This window comes from Symphalangus syndactylus, chromosome 5 (assembly GCF_028878055.3).
Source record: "Symphalangus syndactylus isolate Jambi chromosome 5, NHGRI_mSymSyn1-v2.1_pri, whole genome shotgun sequence".
NCBI lineage: Eukaryota > Metazoa > Chordata > Mammalia > Primates > Hylobatidae > Symphalangus > Symphalangus syndactylus.
Window position 1 is genome coordinate 115,989,565 of NC_072427.2, and position 18,922 is coordinate 116,008,486.

Here is an 18,922-nt window from a genome sequence, read left to right on the forward strand (position 1 = left end):
GAGGCTGAGGCAGGAGAATTGCTTGAACCCAGGAGGCGGAGGTTGCACTGAGCCGAGATTGCGCCATTGCACTCCAGCCTGGGTGACAAGAGCGAAAACACATCTCAAAAAAAAAAAAAAAAAAAAAGGAGCTTCTCAAACTATCTGTAGGAAAGGACCAATGAAAAAAAATTCCAATCCGCTGCAGACCATTACTTTTGTAAAAGACAATAAAAATGTTGTAATGTTGTAAGCACAGAGGGAACATATTTCAAAATAATAAAAGCCACATATGAAAACCCACAGCCAACATTTTACTGAAAAGTTAAAAGCATTCCTCTTAAGAACTGGAACACACGAGGATGCCCACTTTCACCACTCCTATTCAATATAGTACTGAAAATACTAGCTAGTCCAATCAGCCAAGAGAAAGAAAGAAAAGGCATCTGAATCGGAAAAGAGAAAGTCAAATCATCTCTGTTTGCTGATAACATGACCTTATATTTAGAAACTCCTAAAGACTCCTCCAAAAGACTGCTAGATTTGATAAACGACTTCAGTAAAGTTTCAAGATACAAAATCAACATATGAAAATCATAGCATTTCTACACACCAATAACAATCGAGCTGAGAACCGAATCAAGAACTCAATCCCATTTACAATAGCTGCAAAAGAAAAAAAAATAAGATACCTAGGAATACATTTAACCAAGGAGGTGAAATATCTCCACAAGACCATTGTCTGTTCTTTGAGCTCATTCATGTCTTCTGAAAATCATTTGCTACCCCTCAAAATTGCTAATGTTTTCTATTTTCTTCTCCCCTATGAAGAGGGTACTTGAGTGTCAACTGTCTGGCCCTTCTTTGAGTCTTATGTTTTGTATGACTCCTGTGCACAGTACCATGTTAATACCTTTGTATGCCTTTTCTCCTGTTATTCTCTCTATTGTTGGTAATTTCAGCAGACTCAAACCTTCAGATGTGAAAAATTTCCTTTGCCCCCAACAATAAACTGGTTAATTCTGTTCTATGCTAATCTCCTTCTGATAACTTCTTGCTAAAGATATAAAAAATCACCAACATCTACCATTAATATTGCTTTCTGAACTCTTCCCTTAGCTCTACAAGTTATGTAGCTACTAATCTGCCGTGTGAGATATCGTAAACAAGAGTTTAACCACTGCCTAATGTGAACCTTCAGCTGTCCACCCTCCTACATCTGTTTCCTCAATTCCCACCTGATTGCTGTGCTAAGCTATTGACACACATTTTAGTTTTTTGTTATTGTAGGCCATCACTATTATTAATCAGTTAGTGATTTTAGCTATTGCAACAAACCACCCTCAAATCTCAGGGTCTTAACCCAATAAAGGTTTATTTTTTGCTCCAATCAGTCCAGTGACAATCAGTGTGTTGATGCAATTTTTAAGAAACCCAGAGTCCTTCTATATAATGTTGCTGCCATCCCCCAGCTTCTCAGAGTTTTCTGTATCTAGCTGACTGGTGTGTGAAAAACAAATAGGAACTATAAATTACTGGAAGTTTTAAGGTCAGGCTTGCATGGGAGGGTCACTGCTTCTGTTTACATTCCACCGTCCATAATTAGTTACACAGCCCAATATAAAAGGTAAGGAAGCTGGGAAACATAGGTTTCCTGGGTGCAAAGAGAAAAATAAAATGGTGAATATGTATCATTATCTCTGTCACACTTAACGATGATTTCAGTTGCAGGTAACAGAAAATTCAACTCAAATTGGCCTTGTGGGGGAGGAAAAACTTTTCTTCTACTTTTTGAGGTTCTATAATTGGGGGCCTGTGAATTAAACTGACAAAGGACAAGGGAAGACAGAAGTGTTGACTCCAGAGGGTGGTTAGAATTTGGGGCTTATAGACTGATATACTTCCCTGAAGGGGAGGGGGAGAAAAGCACTTATGGGAAAACAAATGACTTCTTAGAAGGGGAAGGAGCAGAAAGGACACTTATGGAAATGACTTTTGGGAAAGATAAATGGGCCCTTTGGAGAATAGATGGGAGGTATCATAGTTGTTTTGACAATGTCTGTTTAGATGTGGTGACATTCTCACAGTCTCTGACAGTGACTCAATCTTCCTTGGTTGCTCCCTGGAGGGAATTTATAACAATTTAGTTCTTTTGGGTTCTTTTGAAAGGCTCTGCTTTTAGGTAGATAAGGGATTTCAGGAACATAAACATATTCAGCTCAAAATAATTTTTATGCCACAATGGCTTATTCTGGATCCCTTCAGCTTAAACAACAAAGGGAATTCATTAGCTCATAAACCAGAGAAGTCTAGAGGTAGTATGGGTTCCAGTGATGTTTTATTTGAAGGTTTATGATTCTCTCAGGGATTGGCTTCCTTTCCCTATGATTGATTCTCCCAGCCATTCCTCCTCCACGTGTTGGCTTTATTTTCAGTTGGCTCTACTTAGTAGCAAAGAAAAAAAAAAAAGAGGGAGAATCTAGCTCTTCCAGTATTTACATTTGAATACTATACTATTCAGAGAAAAAAAAGAACTGCTCTATTCTCTGCAATAAAACAAAAATCCTAGGCTTCCCTCTGATTGGCCTCTGAAACAAAAACTAGTTCAAAGGGTGAGGGTAACTCTGATAACTTTTGGCCAGTTGAACAATTCTTGGACCTGCTGTGGGGTGTACTATGTCTATCCAAATTGCATGGATGAACACAAAGTAATTGTGGAATGAAAGCTGGGAGATCACCCATATTCACTGCAATAATTCAGGTAAGGATGTGGAGCATAATCTCATTTAAGGAGAATGAGTACTGTGAGGATATCTATAGGAAGTGCATAACATGTAAAACAGGCTGAGAATGTAAGTCAGAGAAGCTCGTAAAAAATGATGGGAAGGTTCAGACAGTAAGTCAGGAGAACCAAAAGAACGGCATTCTAGAGGCCAAGGGCGTATGATGTCAGAAGTTTAAAGGACGATGTCAAAATCATCCAAATAACTTCCTGTTTGCTGATTCTATTCTCATGAGTCATCTTTTGTAATTTGGCCTCTCATGTAAATGTTCCTTTGAATGAAAATATGTTAACCAGCTTTCTGGTCTCCATGGCAGTTGTGTTTTTCATGAACAATAACAAAAAATAATTGCAATTTTGGTTTACACATCAGTCTCAGTAAGTTTGGTTGGTATGAATCATCCTGCAGGATTCAAATTAGTTCTGGAGACTGGCAACATTGAGCTTTTGTCTCTACAAAGTGAGGACTAGACTCTAGAATACAGAGTGCAACCTTCTCTTTCATCCTGTTATAAATAAAAATAATAGGATGCCATCATTTTATTATTTTTACTTTTTATTTTCATAGGTTTTTGGGGAACAGGTGGTGTCTGGTTACATGAATACGTTCTTTAGTGGTGATTTCTGAGATTATGACGCACCCATCACCCGAGCAGTATACACTCTACCCAATGCATAGTCTTTTATTCCTCACTCCCCTCCCATGTTCTCCCCCAAGTCCCCAAAGTCCACTGTATCATTACTATGTCTTTGCATCCTTACAACATAGTTCCCACTTATGAGAACACACAATGTTTGGTTTTCCATTCCTGAGTTACTTCACTTAGAACAATGGCCTCCAATTCCATCGAGGTTGCTGCGACTGCGATTATTTCATTCCTTTTTATGAGGATGCCATTATTTTGGACCAAACTCCTGCACTAAGCCTCAACAGACTAGACTAAAAATCAACATGGAGTTACCCATGCTCACAAAACTGAAACTGAGTTGTTATGTGGCCTTCTGAGAAATCAGGAGAGAGATAACCGCCTAATTTCCCAAACAGGCCAGTTTAAACCTTCAATCCCCATGACAATGAAGTTCCCTGTTTTAAGTCGTTTTTGTTTGTTTTTGAGACAAGGTCTTGATCTGTTGCTCAGGCTGGACTGCAGTGGCAGGATCATGGCTCATTGCAGCCTTGCACTCCTGGACTGAAGGAATCCTCTTGCCTCAGCCTCCTCAGTAGCTGGGACTACAGGTACACACCACCACACCTGGCTGCTGCTGTTCTTACAATAGTAATCTGGAGTAACCTGGTATTAACCAATCAGTTTTCTTTCTATTATTCTGTCTCACTGCCCCACCTTACAAGGAAAGTAACTTTGAAATGACCAACTTGTTTTTTGTTGTTTCTTCTTTCTTCAGCCAATTTTCTGCCTATATAGCCAACCACATCTGCTCCATTCATGGGAACACCTATTCTGTTTTATGGAATGAAGTGGTGCCTGAATCTAAAATTGCAATAAAGCCAACTGAGATCTTTAAATTTGTTGTAATTTCGCCTGACGCTGTAGCATGCTTTGCTAACCTTTAAGGACATTTGAAAAACGATGTCTTAAGAATGTTCCAAGATTTTGGAATTTTTAAACTTTCCATGTTTGCTGTTTTGACTATTTTCTGCCTTTTCCTGTAAAGCTTATTTTCAGGGCCAGCAGGAAAGGGAAAGCTGGGTAGATGATCCCAGGCCCAATTGGGAGTAGGATAGGTCATGGTTACCTTCAAGTACACCAGATCTGTAGGAGTGATCCAGGTGGTCTTTGGGGAAGATTAATTTGGGGGCAGTAATCAATATGGAGACAAGAGTAATGATAAACACTTGAGAAAAACTGGGGAAAGCCGGATGAGAGAGAAGAAACTGAATTCAAATAGGAAGATGAATTAGCAGGATTCAGTGATTGAACAGGGTGTCTGTTAAGGATCCCACCAGGCAAGGTTTCAAGTCTTGGTCACTCACAAGCTGCACCAGTAATGCCATTGCTCTTGAGAAGACAATCAGTTTAGGAAACTTTACTTACAGATCAGAATACAACCTTTAGCAAGTATTTACACAAGCAGTATCTTGGCAAGTGTTCTTGTAAATTCAAACTTTTAAAAATGCTATTACAGGTTAATATCCAGATGGCAGAGTTAGGAAATAGAGTGTGAAAGTTAATCATTCGAATTGGGTCACTCTTGTCATAGCCAACTAAAAGAGTGGAGAAGCCAGTGGTGGGGGAAGCCCCCAAGGCACATAACATTGCTCTAAAAATGGAATTCTCAGCAAGCCTCGCTGCTGAAACTGCCTGCTGTAACCTGAAACAGGTTTTATCTTCAGGTTTCGGCTTCTGAAAGAACCTGCTGCAGCTGTAGGGCAAGCTTTACCAACCCCCTTCCCTCACCAATCAGAACTAACCAGCTGCCCAAAACTTTACTAAATGTCAACGAACTTTCTAGAAAAATGGTAACTTTTTTTAAATAAAACCCCCTAACTCCTCTTTGTTCTTCTGACATACTGAAGACCACCTGTATGTGTAAATAACCTGAACTTGCAATTCCTGTGTCCCAAATAAAACGCTAAATGTACAGATTCGTCTCTTGGTATTTGACTTCGACAGGGGACGCAAGCAACACCACACATTTAAAACAGACTTGGTAAAATCAGCTCGTAATTTAAAGAAACGGACGATTCCTTTTTCTCTTCTGGTTTAGTCTTCGACCCGCAAGCCCAGCGCTTCTTTCGAAGGGCGGCTCTATCCCGTGACCTTTTCACTTTCCAAGCCAACGAATTGGGGGTCGTTACACACGAGGAGGGTCCGGAACGCACGGCTCCTCGCCTGCAAATTCCGAGCACTCCGCATCTTCCAGCTGCCGCCCGGCCACACCAGCCAACAGCCCGCACCCACATGGGGGCAGGGCCCTGGCCCTCGCCCCCGACCGGCGCGTGGCGGGGCGCTTGGGTCTTCGAGGGCCTGCGACGCGGCGCACATGCTGGCGCCCGCCTCCCGCGTCGGCGAGAAGACAGGGAGCTCGGACACCGGGAGGCTGACCCGGAGCCTACCCATGAGGCAGCGCGCTGGCTGCACGAGAGCCCCCCCTTTCCACGGCTCGGCTGCCAGCTCCGCAATGGGAGCCGCCGCCGTCGCCGCAGTGTAGTTTTTCGTGCTCCTCCTTTTCCTCCTCCTCTTTCTCCTCCTCCTCAGGGCTCCAGTCAGGCCGATCCGCTCCGCTCACGGTAAGCGCCCCCCGCCCCCGCCCGCCCTGCGCTGCAGCAGGCAGAGGCCCTCCCGCGCGGCCTGCGCCGCCTCACTCCGGGGGCGCTGGACTGGGGGTCCTGAGGCCGGCGCGGGTCGTCGGGAGCGCCCAGAGCGCGGGGGAGGAGACCGGCTGCGCGGCGGCGGCCGGACCGCCATCTTGCGTCGGCCCAGGCGGGGGAGGAGGGATCCCGGCGCGACGCGGCGGCCGCCTCGGCTGCTGCAGGCCTGGGCCGCGCAGGCCGCCGCCTTCTGCTCCTCCGCCACCTCCCCTCCCAGGCCTGTGCGCCTGTTTGTCTCCAGCCTGGTGTTGGCTTTACTCTCTGGAGGCAACTCCCTTTGGTACATTTTGTGTCGATGTTTGGCCGAGACTCATGCTCTTCACACCACAGCCCACCCCCGTGTCTCCTCTTCAGTCGTAGGAAAGGAGACCAAAGGGGATTCGGAATTTGCAGGCACAGGGCCCCTCATTTTCCCCAGATGACCGGTCGTTCCACGTTTGCACCCTCATTTTTGTCAAAGAGACCTCCCCTGCTTTGCCATAGAATTCCCGTTACTGTCTACAGAAGAAGGGCCCTGAGGAGAAACGTGGAGTTGGAGACAGAATTTTCTGAGCTTTGCAAGGTTCACTTAGACGGAAAGAATGATCTCACTCTGAGGTTTTAGCCTGCTCCAGCGATGGAAGGAGTTCCCCCAACTTATCTCAAGTTTTAACGCTTTTAAGGAGAAATCTGCTGGAGAGGAAAAACGTCAAGGTGAACCCGCTTCTGCAAGCACGGGAGACCTTTGGCCAAAGGCCTTTGTTTGCGAAGATTTGTTTTAAAAAAAAAAAAAATCTGTCATCTTAAATATTTGGCTTTATTGTTTTCAGGTTTGGACAGAATTTGTCTTTTTTAGTGCCATGAAACATAAAATGGAACGCTAGAAGGAGAGTTTTAAAGCACAAAAGCTGTCTCTTAGCATCTGTAAGGTGTCCTGCTTTGGGGGACTACTGTGCCAACTCCAGCTGTCTCCCCGCAGAAACTTAACCAGGGAAGGCACTGGTTTGCTTATACCATTGTTAGGGCTGTGTGCCTCTGATGTTTTAACATCACTACAAATACCGTTGTAATTGTGTCTTGCTTTTGTGTCTTTCATTGGTAACCCCTGATTTGTATCTCTTAGCCCCTTTTGAAGTGGTCTGGGTTGCTGAAATCATTTTGCAGGCGAGGAAACAGAGCCTCAGGGAGAGGACTTTAATGAGGTCACTAACTAGGAAGAGCCAAGGCCAATTATATTAATAGAACCTTAGGTCTTCTGACTCTTTCTCCGGTGCTCAACGCTAGTATATACCATTTTTGTGGGAATGAGTTAGATGAGAATAGGCAAGGAGGCTCACCTAAAGATTTTAAGAAATATTACTCAATTGCCCTTTCGTTGATATTTTTATATTTTACTTTTGAAATGCGGGTGTTATGTTGCCCAGGCTGGTCTCAGACTCCTGGGCTCAAGCTGACCTCTCACCTCAGCCTCCATAGCTGGGATTACAGGTGTGCACCATCTAGCCTGGCTTTTATATTTTTATTTTCTAGTTAATTTCTTAACTTTGCAACTTGTTATGTTATTTTTTTCGAAAATATTGGAAAGTTAAATAGCCGATTTGAACACCATACCTACCACCTAGTTTTAACGCTACCTTTTTGCCATATTTGCATTTTTCCACTTATCTCACATTCTGTTTTCTGAGCATTTCAAAGTGCGTTACGGATATGACAGTTCAGCCCTAAATGCTGTATGTGTGTCAGTACGTATTTTGTGAGAGATCAAGGCCATTTTTCTGTGTAACAATACCGCAATCACACTTAAGAAAGTGAGGAATATTCCTTAAAATCTAACATGTGTAGTATGTATTCACATTTCCCCCCATTTCTTCAAAATTCCTTTTCAGTCTTTTTTTTTTTTTTTTTTTTTTGAGATAGGTACTTGCTGTGTGTCCCAGGATGGAGTGCTGTGGAGCAGTCTTGGCTCACTGCATCCTTGACCTCCTTCCTGGGCTCAAGCCATCCTCCCACCTCAGCCTCCTGAGTAGCTGGGAATCAGGAGCACGCCACCACACTCAGCTAGTTTTTGTGTTTTTTGTAGAGATGGGGTTTTGCAGTGTTATCTAGGCTGGTCTCAAACTCCTGGGTTCAAGTGATCCACCTGCCTCGGCCTCCCAAAGTGCTGGGATTACAGATGTGAGCCACAGCACTGGGTCACATTGACTTTTGAAGAGACCAGGTCTGTAGTCTTACAGAATAACCCATATTCCATGTTTTAGTGATAGTTCCTCCTCATAGTGTTTAAATTTGTTCCCCCATCCTCTCTGTTTTCTCTAAACTTGGAATTGGGTCTAAAGGCTTGAATATATTCAGGTTTAATATTTTTTTGACAGGAATACTTCATAAGCCATGCAGTATACTTCATTGCATACAGCATCCAAAGGCACATAAAGTAGGCTTGTCTTATTAATAATCCTAAATATGATCTCTTTAGATAAGGTGGTGACAAGCTATCTTTCCATTGTAAGCATTTCTTTCTGCAATTAGCAAGTCATTTGTGGTGTGATATTTTGGCATTAGTAGTTGGTAGGAATGTACCTGCTGTAATCTGATAAACACAGTTGGGAGCAGTTGTTTAGGTATGGCTTTGGAAGTTAGGAAGGAGAAGTGGAGACAATTCTGGAGGAAATACTAACCCATCTACTTTAGGGAACTTGGAATGCTTCTGTGTGTTGGCATCAGAGCCTAGGGAGACTAGGAGAGAGGAGGCCGAAAGTAGATGTCAGAAAGACTTTGCCTTTGAAAGTTTGCTTAGGACCATTTTAGCCGTAGTAAGCTATGGTAAATAGAAAAGTTCTGAAGTAGTTTGATGTTGGAGGATTGCAAGTGCTTCAACTAGAACATCTGTCCAGTTAGGCTACTAATCCAGTCCTTTTTCATTCCAGTGTTTTATTAATCAGCATTGGCTCACTGAAATAGCAGTTTTCACAAATGAAAAGTCAACTGTAGTTTTAGGTGATAGGAAATTGGATATTTCTATTGACAACATATTTTGTTATTCCAAAAGCAAGTTTTGGAAGATGAAGAATACTTACGACATATTCACTAATTAAATATATAAATCCTGAATAGTTTTTTTCTTGCTTTAGAAAGGAATTAAAAACTGTTTGAATTTTCAGATTGCTTAAAATAGTGATTTAAATGACTTGATTAACTCAGTGCCTTGTATCAAAAATTGCATGTTTAGAATTTTGATTCATTTCTCCAAAGCAATTTTAAGGATTCTCTTAACCCTCAGTATACGAGGAAAAGTATACAATTATCACTATTGTCTGGGTCAAAAGGGACTGTTATTTTTTTGCATTTTAAGTTATTATGTATAATTTATAGGAGTAAAAATAAAGCATAATGTAAAACAACTTATTGGAGCTTTTAATAAGAATTTAAATATAGCAGATATCTTTGTATATACTTAGAAAAATAAAAAACAAAAAATCTATTTCATGCATTTAATTACATAACACCCCTACAACAAATATACATCACATTTGAACGCTTTGTGTAAACATTCTCATTATAACACACATTTTTTTCTTTTTGAATTTTTGTGTCTATACAAAGAACATCTTCCTTTCTTCCCATTTTCAGATCTGTGCAGAAATCATTGTGGTTAGAGGGTAAGACAACATTCCCTTCCTATTTTCTGCAAGTTATTTTCCTAGTTGCATGAGGAATTTCTTCTTGGTAATTTACAGTTTTGTAACTGAAGCTTTTCCCATACAGTGAAAGTATACTCTGAACTAAATCAGTCATAAGCCATCTTCAAGTCATTCTCTTCCAAGTATTGTTTCTGACCCACTTTTTCAGTGTATCACTCCTGTAGTCTTTTTGTAATACAGATCACTTCAGATTAATTTATACAAGGATTTTAAAATTCATTGATGGTTGAGAATGCATTGAACTGAGAAGAGTAGGTATAGTTTTCCTTAGGACAATAAGAATCATGAAGTATATTCGAAATCCAGATTTTGTGCAGTTGACTTCTTTTGCTTTTCCATTTGTGAAAATTCACAGAAGTTCAATGCTGTTCTTCCTAACAGTGCCAACTAAGGAGAGTTTGATGCTGTATAATATTCAGCCAAGTCTAAATTTGTAAAAAATTTGTCACAAGTTACATGTCTGACAGAATTTTGAAATTTTTCTGTCATCTCGTATATATCAATCTTGATTCTACTTTCATGTCTTTTCCAAATCTCTGTGTAGATCTACATTGTCCAAGCTTATCATATTTCATTGTTACCTGTTGCTCAGATTTTCATTTCACATTTTTCATCTTTTGAAGGTATTTCTACCCAAAATGGGCAACATCATCTGAATGGAATTAACTATAGATTCTCCTTGAATTACGATAGGTTACATCCTTGATAAACCCATCATTAGTTGAAAGTATCATGAGTTGAAAATGCATTTAATACACCTAACATACTGAACATCATAGCTTGGCTTAGCCTACCTCAAGTATGCACAGAACATTTACATTAGTCTACAGTTGGGCAACACCATCTAACTCAAATCTTATTTTTTAATAATAAAGTTGAATATCTCATGTAATTTATTGAGTACTGTACTGAAAGTGAAAAACAGAATGGTTGTATGAGTACTTGAAGTAATAAATGCACTTTCACACCATTATAAAGTTGAAAAATTGTTGTAAGTTGAACCATCTTAGGTTGGAGACTGTCTGTACTTAGCAACTTTCATATATGACCCTGGAACTATTTGTCTTATAAATGCTGATTCTAAATTTCAAATGCTTCCCTAAAAGGTTCTTGCTTGTCATTCCTTCTGGGTTGTCTTTTTGCATGTACATCATCAAAATGCAATACTGGAAGAATTTTTGAAACCTTTGATGGTTCATAATTTTGTTGAACACAGGACAGCCATCTTCTTTGCTCCACAATTGCAAGATATTTTCAGTTTCAGATTTATAAACAACTAATTAGAATGATCCAATGAATTTTTTAAAATGTCTGTATTTTCTGTTTCCTTCCAGTCACCTTTGCATACACCTGCATTCAATACTTGTGCACTTAAGCGTTGTATCAAGGCCGGGTGTGGTGGCTTATGCCTATAATCCCAGCACTTTGGGAGGCCAAGGCAGGATTGCTTGAGCCTAGGAGTTTGAGACCAGCCTGGGCAACATAAGAAGACCTTGTCTCTACAAAAGATAAAAAATTAGCTGGGTGTAGTGGCGTGTGTCTGTGGTCCCAGATACTTGGGAGGCTGAGGTGGGAGGATCACTTGAGGTCTGGGTTGCAGTGAGCTGCGATTGTGTCACTGCACTCCAGCCTGGGTGACAGAGGGAGACCCTGTCTCTTAAAAAAAAATGTATTAAGTAAAATTTTAGCACACACTTGTAAGGGATGAAAGACTGTCACGTTTTCTTTGAGCAGAACAGCATGGTCCATATTCTTAATGTAAAAATATTGTGTGATGAAGTTCTTCCCGCTGGATAAGAATGCCGTATTTCCTTTTTGTTTTTAGAAATACGTTGTTCTCTCATTGATTAAGTTTCAGGGAATTTATCTAAAGTAACTCATCCGAGGACTCAGTCTGAGATTTCCCTTATAAAGTCATTTTCACTCCCATCATTAAGAGTCTAAAGTGCTGCTGTCTATCTTTGTGTTAATCTTCTGGTTCATCTAATAGTTGTGAAATGTCTTCCTCTGTTAATTTTCTTCTCTTCCATTTTGGGCAGAAAATAAAGTCTGAGTTCTTAACTGTATTCGGTGAAAACTAAAAACAGATGAAGGGGATCAGAATATGCCACTTAAGCATGAGGATTATTTTGAGTTGAAGGCAATTGAGAGTCAATAGATGCTGGAAGAGTTCTGTGCCCTCCCCTTATTTGCCTAGTAGTAGCAGGGCATTAATTTCTTTTTTCTTTTTTTTTTTTTTTTTTTTGAGACGGTGTCTTGCTCTTGTTGTCCAGGCTAGAGTGCAATGGCGTGATCTCGGCTCACTACAACCTCCACTTCCTGGGTTCAAGTGATTCTCCTGCCTCAGCCTCCCGAGTAGCTGGAACTACAGGCATACGCCACCATGCCTGGCTAATTTTGTATTTTTAGTAGAGATGGGGTTTTGCCATGTTGGCCAGGCTGGTCTCCAACTAGGCTGGTCTCGAACTCCTGACCTCAGGTGACCCACCCACCTCGGCCTCCCAAAGTGCTGGGATTACAGGCATGAGCCACCATGCCCAGCCAATTTCCTTCTTATAACAGGGAAGAGCAACTCTTTTCCCTTGAGATGGAGAGTCAAGGCAGAGATGAGTTTGTATAAACAAATTTTACTAAAATAACCATTATTTTCCATTAGTTCTCCCATTTTTTCTAGTCACTTTCCCATGGTTTATTGTCCCTGAAATTCCAAGTTCCCTTTTTTGGGGGGGTTAAAATAGTATAAAAGCCTCTACGTCTAACCACTTGTTTGAGTTTCACTTCTTTTCTGTGAACTCCTGTGCATGTAAATATTAATAAAAATTGTATACTTCTCTTGTGAATCTGTCTTTTCATAGTTTAATTCACAGGACATGAGATACTGAACCAAAGGTGATAGAGGAATTGTTTTGCCTCCCTGACATAGACTACAAAAATGTCTTCAGTTTTCCATACGTCTTTGAAAGTTGATGCAATATTTTTGCAAAACTATAAGAAAACTGGAAAATAAATGAGAAAAATTAAGGCTAATGCATTAGTCATGATTTATTTCACTGTTGTATTATTCTTTTAGGCAGTCCTATCTTCTTATTTTTTTAGCATAGTTGGGATTAATTGATGAACAATGGTGAAATAATACCTAGAATGATGGAGTTAGCAAAATATTTCAAGATGTAGGAAAAATAAAGCCACTAACATCCCATAATGTATTTTAGATTGATAAAAGGATTCTGTTATAGACCCACATAATAATTATAAGATATAATGAGTTTTAATCTATTTTAAAGTAGTAAGTAAATTTTCCCTTTGTTTAAAGATCTCTGGGAAACAATGTGAATGATAAAATGTCAGTCTTTCTAAAAAGAACTGCTCAAGAAAGAAAGTAAAAAACGAAAATAGTTTCCTTTGGACTCTGATAGTATACTGGACTTTAATGGTTAATTTGGACAGTTAGAGTTCCACCCCTCTCCAATACACGGATTAAACCTACCTGCCTCTTCTACTTCCATAATAGATTTTTTTTAGCCTGTTGTACTTTAATACATCTCTAATGAATACAGGCAGTACCTAGAAAGTTGTTCCTTGAGGTTTCTGTTCTAAAGTTTTTTTGTTGTTACCAGTTTTTTTTTTTTTTTAAACCTTTCTTCCAAGCTTTACCTTCAGAGACCTTTCATAATAAAAAATTATTAATTGGAACCCTGGCACATCAGGTGTTGTATTTAGGCTTTTTGGTTAAATGGATTACACCAAAAAAGTATTTCATTTCAGTCATTTTCATTGCAAACATTCCTGTTTTTCTGGTTTTGTATAACAGGATGAAGACAAAGTAATTTTTGGGATGATGTATGCTTTGCTTCTTTGTAAACACAATACCTTACACATAATTAATGTTCGATAAATACCTTTTCTTAGTTTTTTTTAATCTCCTCAATATTCCCCAACAGTTTAAAATTATTGCTTTACTTTTTGGATTGGTATGTAACTTACAAATTTTTGACCAGCTAGTATAGTAATTTAGCTTTCTTTTTTAAAAAGGGCTCTGACTTGTGTTTATCTAGTACAGTAGTTCTCTAAATGTGGTCTTGGGCTTGAGATGCTTTGAAGGATTCTACTAGGTCCTCCCTTTACCACATACTTTTCCTGTGAAGCTGTATTTTCTTCAACAGAAGAGTGTAGTGCAACAGGTTGAATGCAGAAGGTCGTAAGAGAATCCAGCTGTCTTCATTAAGACATATTAATGAGGTATGCAAAAATGTAGCAAAAATGTAAAACAATACCACTCTTCTCTAAATTTTTTGTTTTGAGAAATACACTTTTTTTGTAAAAATATATTTATATGTAATGCTTTCATTATTATCATCTTTAAGTAAATCAATACATATTGAAAAAAATTTCTCAGGTTTGGGATTTGTGGACTCCCAGGCAAAGATTCCATCCTTAAAGGTTAGTCAACCACACATCTTTTTTTGATCAGGTTTGGGATTTTTTTTTTTTTTTTTTTTTGAAATGGAGTCTCGATTTTTCACCCAGGCTGGAGTGCAGTGGCGCAATCTCGGCTCACTGCAAGCTCCGCCTCCCGGGTTCACGCCATTCTCCTGCCTCAGCCTCTCCGAGTAGCTGGGACTACAGGCGCCCACCCCCACGCCCGGCTAATTTTTTGTATTTTTAGTAGAGACGGGGTTTCACTGTGGTCTCGATTTCCTGACCTTGTGATCCGCCCCCCTCGGCCTCCCAAAGTGCTGGGATTACAAGCGTGAGCCACCGCGCCCGGCCGGGATTTTTTTTTTAACATTATTAACTGAATGCCTTTCAGTTGATATGCATTTTGACTAGGGCTAGTAACCAAAGCAAAGATGATCAGTCTATGAACTAATTTGCCCCTTGCTTGTAGGCTTCACTTCTGTGCGTTCCTTATTTTGTGGGTTCCCTTTGGCAAATCTAAGAAGCTAAGCCTGGAGGGGCTTGAGAGAGGCCTGGGGTTTTTAGATATAATCCTAATCTCTGTTGTATCTCTTGCTTTGTTTTTTTACTTGCTCTGCTTTTCCTATTCAAGGTTTAAGATTATCTGACTCTCAACTATACAGGATTGCTGACTGCTGCTAGAAAGGCCCTCATAACCAAAATGTAGCATGGAAATAGCTTTCTTACATTCCTGAGAAAAAATATAGATCTGACAGCTTTATTGAATAGAAAAAGGTAAATAAGAAAATTGGCACTACTTAGGTGACACTACATTGTAGTGTCTGCTCATTTGAGAAGTTATATACAAGAGATGTCTTTCTATTCTCTGATTTCTTTTATTGTAGTGTTTTAGAGATTATAAAGTATGTTCACAGTTACCATATTCCATCATCAGAACAAATACTTCTTTGCAAAAGGTGGTGTTATCATCCATCCTTTACAGATGAGGAAATCAAGTCTTAGAAAAAGTTCATTTTATTCATTGGAATAACACTGGGTGCCAGATACTGTGTATTTATTTTATAAGATACGATGCCTTGGTTTTCCCTCACTTCACCGTCAGCCTTTTTATCTCAGAATTACGTTTCTCTTCTATTTGGGCTATACAATGCAGGTGAGCCTTACAGGCTGGCAGTGACAACAACTGTTAGAAGTGCTGACTCCTTAGAGCATTTGACCTATTCTGCACCTCACTGCACCTGGAAGCTTTTAGCACTAAGATAACCTAACCCAGCTCTGCATAGGTTGATGGAAAGTTATTAAAGAATTTGGAATTGGCAAATGACAGAATGAAAGCATTATTTTAGTAAATTGTTAATTTGGGGGCTTCTTATTGAAGAGATGAAAGCAAAAATCCAGATGCTGAGAGACCAAGTACAGACAGTCCCCAGCTTAAGATGGTCCAACTTAAGTTTTTTTGACTTTATGATGGTGTGACAGCGATATACATTTAGTAGAAACTGTACTTCCAGTTTTGAATTTTGATCTTTTTCTGCGCTAGTGATATGTGGTATGATACGATATTGTGGTACTAGGCAGCAACAGCAAGCTGCAGCTACCAGTCAGCCACATCATCATGAGGGTAAACAACTGATAACATACAGTATACTGTGTTGTCAGATGATTTTGCCCAACCGCAGGCTAATGTAAGGGTTCTGAGCACATTTAAGGTAAGTTTGACTAAGCTGTGATATTCGGTAGGTTAGGTGTATTGAATGCATTTTCAACTTACGGTATTTTCAGCTTACGATGGGTTTAATCATTACCCCATCAGAAGCTGAAGAGCAACTATATAAAGTGAATCTTATAAAGTAAATCTGTTTCACTTTAGGTGTGAGGTTCTATGGGCCTGGCCAAGTATTGAGTGGATGGAGAGGCAAGGATGGTGTGGGAAATATTTTAAAGGAAGTCTATAGGATTGGGGAATTGACTAGATATAATTAAAAGAGGGAGACATTGAAAAAAACCTCCAGGGGTTCAAGATCAGAAGGATGGCAGTTTAGTAGAAAAAGGGAAATGCAAAAGTAAAACTAACTTTTATAATTTAAGGTAAGATTCATATAACATAATTTCACCATTTAAAAATATACAGTTCAGTGACATTTAGTACATTCATAGTGTTATACAACTGTCAACACTAATTCCATAATATTTTCAGCTCCTCAAAAGGAAACCTGTTACCCATTATTCTGAATATTAGATATAAATAGAATCAGTGTGTGACTTCTTTCACTTTCTAGGTTTCATGTTGCAGCATGTATCAGTACTTCATTTTAAAAAATTGCTAAATAATGCTACATTGTATTGATACACCACATTTTATTTATTAGTTGAACATTTAGGTTGTTTCTGCTTTTTTTGGCTATTATGAATAATGCTGTAGAAATAATTTTTCAGGGGAAGATATGTTCAGTTTTGGAAATATAGTCATACCTTGTTTTAGTGTACTTCACTTGTTGTGGTTTGCAGATATTGCATTTTTACAAGTTGAAGGTTTGTGGCAACTCCATGTCGAGCAAGTCCATCACAGCCATTTTTCCAACGGCGTGAGCACTTCTTGTCTCTGTCACATTTTTGTAATTTTTGCAATATTTCAGACTTTAAATTATTATATTTGTTATGGTGATTTCTGATCAGTGATCTTTAATGTTACTATTGTAATTGTTTTGGGGCACCGCAAACTGCACTCATGTAAAATGGTAAACTTACATAATAATGTGTGTGTTTTGACTGCTCCACCAACCAGCTCTTCCCTAGTTTCCTCTCCATGGGCTTCCTTATTCCCTGAGACATAGCAATATTGAAATTAGGCCAATTAATAACTTCATAATGGCCTGTAAGTGTTCAAGTGTAAGGAAGATTTGCACATCCCTCACGTTAAATAAAAAGAACTAGAAATGATTAAGCTTAGTGAGGAAGGCGTGTTAAAAGCAGAGGTAGGCCAAATACTAGGCCTCTTGTCCCAAACAGTCAAGTTGTGATTGCAAAGGAAACATTCTTGAAGAAAGTCAAAAGTGCTACTCCATTGAACACATGAATGGTAAGAAAGTGGAACAGCATTATTGCTAAGATGGAGGAAGTTGTAATGGTCTGGCTAGAAGATCAAACCCACCACAACATTCCCTTAAGCCAAAGGCTTGAAGTCAAGACCCTACTCTCTCCAGTTCTATGAAGGCTGTGAGAGTGAAGATGCTGCAGAAGAAAAGCTTGAAGCTAACAGAGATGAGTTCATGAGGTTTAAGGAGAGACACTGTCTCCATAACATAAAAGTATAAGATGAAGCAGCAGGTACTGATGTAGAAGCTTCAGCAAGTTATCCAGGACATCTACCTAAGATAATTTATGAAGGCGTCTACACTAAGCAATAGATTTTCTATATAGATTAAATAGACTTCTATTTATTGGAAGAAGATACCATCTAGGACTTTCATAGCTAGAAAGGAGAAGTCAATGCCTGGCTTTCAAATTTTGAAGGACAGGCTGACTCTCTGGTTAAGGGCTAATGAAGCTGGTGACTTTTAAGTTGAAGTCAGTACTCATTTACCGTTGTGAAAATCCTAGGGCCCTTAAGAATTGTGCTAAATCTGCCAAGTGTGGTGGCTCATGCCTGTAATCGCAACACTTTGGGAGGTGGAGGTGGGTGGATCACTTGATGTCAGGAGCCAGGAGTTCGAGACCAGCCTGGCTAACATGGTGAAACCCCGTCTGTACTAAAAATATAAAAATTAGCCAGGCGTGGTGGCGCATGCCAGTAATCCCAGTTATTCGGGAGGCTGAGGCATGAGAATCACTTGAACCTGCGAGGCAGAAGTTGTGGTGAGTTTAGATGGTGCCACTGCACTCCAGGCTGGGCAACAGAGCAAGACACTGCCCCCCCACCCCCCCAAAAAAAGAATTATGCTAAATCTACTCTTCCTGTGCTTTAAAAATGGAACCACAAATCCTGGATGACAGCACATCTGGTTTACTGAACCAGATGTAAACCTGGTTTACAACGTGAATTACAGAAAATTTAAGCCTATTGTTGAAACCTACTGCTCAGAAAAAAATTTTCCTTTCAAAATATTACTGCTCATTGACAGTGCATCTAGTCACCCAAGAGCTCTGATGGAAGTGTACAAGAAGATTAATGTTGTTTTCATGTTTGCTAACACAACATCCATTCTGCTGCCCATGGGTCAAGGAGTCATTTCAACTTTCAATTCAAGTCTTATTATTTAAGAAATACATTTTGTAAGGGTATAACTGCTGTAGATTGTTTCCTCTGATGGATCTGGGTAAAGTGAATTGAAAACCTTCTGGAAAGGAGTCACCATTCTAGATCCAATTAAGATCATTTGTGACTGATGGAGGAGGTCAAAATATCAACATTAACAGAAGTTTGGAAGAAGTTGGTTCCAGCCCTCGTGGATGACTTTGAGAGTTTCAAGGCCTCAGTGGAGGAAGTAACTGCAGATGTGGTGGGAGTAGCAAGAGAGCCGGATTTAGAAGTGGAGCCTGAAGATGTGACTAAGTGCTATAATCTCATTATAAAACTTGAATGAATGAGGAGTTGCTTCTTATGGATGAGTAAAGTAGTTTTTTTGAGATGGAAACTACTCCTGGTGAAGATGCTGTAAACATTGTTGAAATGACAGCAAAAGATTGAGAGTATTACACCAGCTTAGTTGATAAAGCATCAGCAAGGATTGAGGG

The 18,922-nt window shown here is 39.7% G+C and overlaps 1 protein-coding gene across 3 annotated transcripts in view; it reads left to right on the top strand.

Moving 5' to 3' along the window:
• The first annotated feature begins 5,846 nt into the window (after positions 1 to 5,846).
• ZNF280D (zinc finger protein 280D) overlaps positions 5,847 to 18,922 on the top strand; it is a 101,767-nt gene continuing 88,691 nt past the window's right edge. The window contains exon 1 of one of the 3 annotated variants that reach the window (XM_055279253.2): positions 5,847 to 6,011. The gene's annotated coding sequence lies outside the window, so the exon portion shown is untranslated. The remainder of the gene's footprint in view (positions 6,012 to 18,922) is intronic. The other 2 variants (XM_055279250.2, XM_055279252.2) reach the window with 2 other exon arrangements.